General features: G+C 39.2%; 1 pseudogene; it reads left to right on the top strand.

The window, feature by feature from the left end:
- Positions 1-585: 585 nt before the first annotated feature.
- Positions 586-4,468, top strand: LOC111221193 (annotated as a pseudogene).
- The last annotated feature ends 707 nt before the right edge of the window (positions 4,469-5,175 follow it).

Raw genomic sequence — 5,175 nt, 5'->3', positions numbered from 1 at the left:
AGTGGTGGCCTGGCGGCAGTGCTGCAAGGCCTCAATGACAGGACCAGCAGACTGGGTGACTGTCGGTAGGTCAAAGAAGGAAAGCTCATGTGCCCCAAAGTACGGTGGCCGGGAGGTGCAAAACAAGATTACAACATGTGAAACACTTTTACAAAGCTTGAGACAAATTTACATTTCGGAAAACAAATTAACAAGACACGAAACACTTTTACAAACGGTAAAACAAATTTACAAGCGGCAAAACAAATTTACAAACGGCAAAACAAATTTACAAGCGGCAAAACAAATTTACAAGCGGCAAAACATATTTACAAGTCCCGAAACAAATTTACAAATATCAAGCATCAACCGGAAAGGGAATGTACCAACTCCGGGGTTGAACCGGAAGTGCCTGTCGTTGTCGGTAGAGTTCATAGTGAGCCGCCAAGATGGACAGCGGTCGAGTGATGTTTTGCCCGTTTTGTGGCAAACACATGAGCCGCTTAACGCGGTTTTGTTTTTCGTGTGGTCGGTCGTTAGAGTTTTTAAATGACATGGACCAGACGGACGGACCAAACGCACAGGGGACATCTCAACAGCCGGATGATGCTAAACAAAGTAAGTGCAGCATAGCGCTAGCGCTATGTGAATGAACGTTACGATGCGCTATTGGTTGGCAGCTGCTAACTTTCTATTTTGAAACGGGGCTTTGTTCATTTCACACGTCATATAAGCACTTCCTGGAGTACAGAAGCGCCAAGTCAAAAGAGCGTCAGTCTTATTAACTACGGGCCGAGAGGAAAACATCGGGCTAAGGAAACGCAAACAAGTCCAGGTAGGTTGTACTACCTGTCTTTACTTAGCTTATCAATACCCGACTGCCATGAGGTGACTCAGAAGTGGCTCTGTATCATGTTAGATTTACTGCACAGATTTAATTAAGTTAAAAGGAAAAAATAATATCTTTGATGCAGGCATATGTGCGTAGATTTTAGAGCATATAACGCCCTAGGCAGGATAATAGCAGCTCTTATGCAAGACGAGATGCTGTGCTAAAACAACTGGGCACAACAGTGTAACAATTTGGAGTGTATAGGAATATCTTGCTCACTATGAAACTATGGTGACACAAATTAGATCATGGAGGAACACCACACTCTCCATAACTAATGGGAAACACTTATGTATGTATAATATTTTATATTACTTATGTTTAATACCTGAAATTAACCTTATCTTTCACATTTTTTAGATAAACATTGGATTGATGGTGCCAAATGGAACTGATGGAACTGATTTAAAACCTCTAAGAGGGAAAACACTCCCAGTATTTGTTGACCCAGAGGTTGAAGCACCTGATGTACTGAAACAAGCTGTCCAGAAAATGAGAACATTTAACAAGGACATGCCAGAAGGACCATATGTCCTTTTGTATCCTGACTGCTCAGAGGTGGTCCATGTGCCTGGGTCAGAGAGGCCATTCAAATTGTCTGAATATAAAAAGGAATTAGGGAGGCCATATTGCAGGATCACCTTTTTCATTTGCCTAGAAACACATTTTAAAGGAGGTTAGTGGATCTCAAAACTCAATATTTTTATATATTTTAGATACTGTACTGAAGGATACATCTACAGTATCTACATGATCTGTTTATTTTTTTGTTTTTACAGCAGTAGATGGTACCTCAGACTCTGATTCTGAAATTGTCATCGCATCAAGGAGCACAGCTGAATTCAATCGAGCTGACACTGTGGTACACCAATTATTTATTTATTTTTTCTAATATCTGTGCATGTATGAATATATTTATTGATTTATGTATGACAACACTGACAGCATTTCATACTGATATATACTGTATACGGTAAGGCAACAGTTGGAGCAGTTTGAAGCTATTACAAACTGTTGATAAATGTATGTGTTTCCTCTTAGGTTTTTGAACCACAAAACCAGAGTACTCCCAAACACAAACCTGAAGATGAGAGGTCTGTACATTTTGGCATCTAGCCTTTGTCAGGGAGTTAAACAGATTTAATGACAGGTCCTTTGTAGTGGTAATCAACCAATAGGGATCTTGGCTGTACAGTATATGTTTACACTCTTAGATGACTATTGTAGGCCTGGAGGACAGTAATAATTAATGTCATAATTTTATCATGTTTCAGAGATGCACCAGGACATTCAGCAAGAATTCAGCCTGGACAGGTAATAGGGCAGACTGTGGGAGCCTGACGTTTCTTACTTTCAGTGTTGTTTCAGACATTTTAATCTGTTTTTTAGATAGTAATATCTGATACCGAGGATATGGATTCCCCTGAAACAAACCCAGCCAAGACTTCTTGTTACAGGTGAGCAAAAATTATAGTGACTCATGTAATTTCAGTTTAATTAATGAGGAAGGAATTCGTATTTTGTAAGATGTTTTAACATGGAAATTGTAATTCCCCAACAGTAAATACACGGACCTGTATGCACCATGTGTTGAGGAAGAGGACGAGGAGGTGGTTGCCGTTAGTGTGGAGAATGCCCAACATACAGCAGTGTAAAATGAACTTCTGACTGTGGCATTCCAGTTTTTTTATTGTGCAATATTGCTGGTATCTGGAATATTCATTAATTAGATCACTTTTTGGTCATTTCAGGGAGGAGACGAAGATTACACTACCTGACATTATGGCAAATCTGTCGCTTCCTATTGATCACAAAAGGGTCAGCAGGTTCAACATATCAAGGGCTAATGTTTGGGATGGAGCAGTCCGAGGTTTCAAGCGTAAAACATATTCTGAAACCTGTGACATGCTGGTCAGATTTACTGATGATGCTGGTGTTTTTGAAGAGGGAATCGACACAGGTGGTCCACGACGAGAATTTTTAACTTTGCTTATGAAACACCTGAAAGACCGGCCCATTTTTGATGGACCAGAAGGACATCGGTACCTGGTCTATAATGCAAATGGTATGCATAGGGTTAGATGTGTACTATACTAATGGTTGGTTAATGATAATTAATATATCACTTGGCATATGCTTTTTGCCTCAGTATCCTAAAGTATATAATGTATTGTATGGTTTAATTTTGCAATATGAATTCATTCACAGCTGTTAGGGAGGATGAATACTTCCTGGCAGGAAAGATGATCGCAGTGTCAGTTGTGCATGGAGGTCCAGGACCCCATTTCCTGTCAGAAGATATTGTACATTATCTTGCTGGCCAGCCTTCATTCAAATCAACAGTTAATTCAATAACTGATGAAGAAATAGGGAAAGCTTTGCGAGAGGTGAGAATAGCATAAAGCTACAGTATGGTCAGACAGGGTTTTACATACACAATTTTTACTTCCTATATTTTATACAAAGAATTAGCTTAATTTATTATTATTGATAGGATAGGGTTACACCATGCTATGTATGTCACTGGATTAAGTATGCAAGTATATACAGTATAGTACATACAGTATTTACCGGGGGTTTCTATGCCTCTTTTTATGTGTTTCAGATTGAAAATGCTTCTTCATTGGATGCTCTGCAAGAATCTATCATGAGACACGGCACAATGTTACAGACAGCAGGCTGTCTGAGACACGTGGCTTCTGTGGAAGAAAAGAAAGAAATCGTGGCAGACTACCTCCGATGGTATATTATTGACCGCAACTCATCTGTAATTGACAGGTAAGATCATATTTTTAATGATGAGATTTTCTTTCTATGAAATTTTAGTTTGAAATGCTTCATGGCATGTATAATTGTTATCAGTTAGTCACTGATAGAAAGTCACAACTGATAGCCTATGTGATGTCTGTCTCTCCATTCCTGCCTTGTGCCAATCTATAAGTACTCAAGAACCCTGCCCTCTGTATCATTCTTCGATGTGACTGTGTTTCTGTGTGTAATTCATGCATTTTGTAACACTTACCTTGCCATGTGCAAATCACAAGAACTTTTTTTATGTAACACACAGGTGGATTGTAGTTGTTGGGAATAGAACATCTAACAGTTTTCTTTCGATAATTTAAATGCATTTGGCATTACACAGCAGTGAAACAGTGTTTGTGTTCACTTTTCACTAGATTCAAAGATGGTCTTTCAGCCCTTAAGTTTGTTACTGCACTACAGCAACACCCTGCTTTGCTGACCCCTGTCCTGTGCCACTCTGAAAAGCGACTCAGTGGCTTTGAACTTGAGAAACTCTTCAAACCTGACCTCAGCCCTTCAGGGAGTAACAGGAGACGAAAAGAAAGTCAAACCTTGGCCTACTGGGCAGACTATCTCCTTGATTGTGAAGGTTTGTATGTTTTTTGTAACTACTTGTAAAACCCATTACACACATTACAATGGTATATCTAAACTTTTTTGTTCTTTGCAGGAGGCGAGGCTGCTGTGTCTGTGGAGGATGTTTTCATGTTTGCAACTGGGCTGACTTCACTTCCCCCTTCTGGCTTGGAACCATCCCCAAAAATAGAGTTCCTGGACGAATCTCCATTCCCAATGGCAAATACATGTTCAAACCTGTTGAAATTGCCACTCCTAGATTCATACAGTGTGTTTAAGTCAAAAATGGACTTTGGAATTCAAAATAGTCCAGGGTTTGGCTGTTTTTAAGCCATATGACTGAATGATCCCTAGAGCTCTGACTCTAAAAGTGTTTGTTCTTTGTTGCTGTTCTGTGCAGTTGTTTTTGTTAAAGAGGTAATTATAATATTAAGGTAAGAGAGACAATTGTTTTAGATCCATGGTTCTCAAACTGTGGTCTGTTTATGAATCATGAAAAATACTTGTTACTTTGCTTGATTTTTTTCTTCATTTATTTCCCACTTTGAAATAATGAAGCATGGTGACAAATTCAGACACTGTGTACATGTTCCACCATTACAATAAAACTCTCGTCTATTCACAGCTGAGCAATTTCTTTTAGTTTTAGATACAGTTCAGTTGCAGACTGCCAGTACTCTGGCTTCTGTAAATGATGGTTCTCCATGGCTAAGTCCAAGTACTCCTGCATGTTTGTGTCCCCACACGGCACTCTTGTCAGTTGAGCCTCAGGAAAGGCATCCAGTTCAGCAAGTTCAAGTTTAAATCCACAGTCTCTGGAACCAAACCTATGTTAAACAGAAGACATAATTACATTTACTTAAATTTAAGATAGAAGGAAAGCAAAGACAAACATCAATCTATCACCAAAGTATTACCTGTGTGGT

This window comes from Seriola dumerili, unplaced genomic scaffold (assembly GCF_002260705.1).
Source record: "Seriola dumerili isolate Sdu_G_001 unplaced genomic scaffold, Sdu_1.0 BDQW01000081.1, whole genome shotgun sequence".
Lineage (NCBI taxonomy): Eukaryota > Metazoa > Chordata > Actinopteri > Carangiformes > Carangidae > Seriola > Seriola dumerili.
Note: the sequence above shows the minus strand (reverse complement) of the source record. Positions and strands in the feature narration are given on the sequence as shown.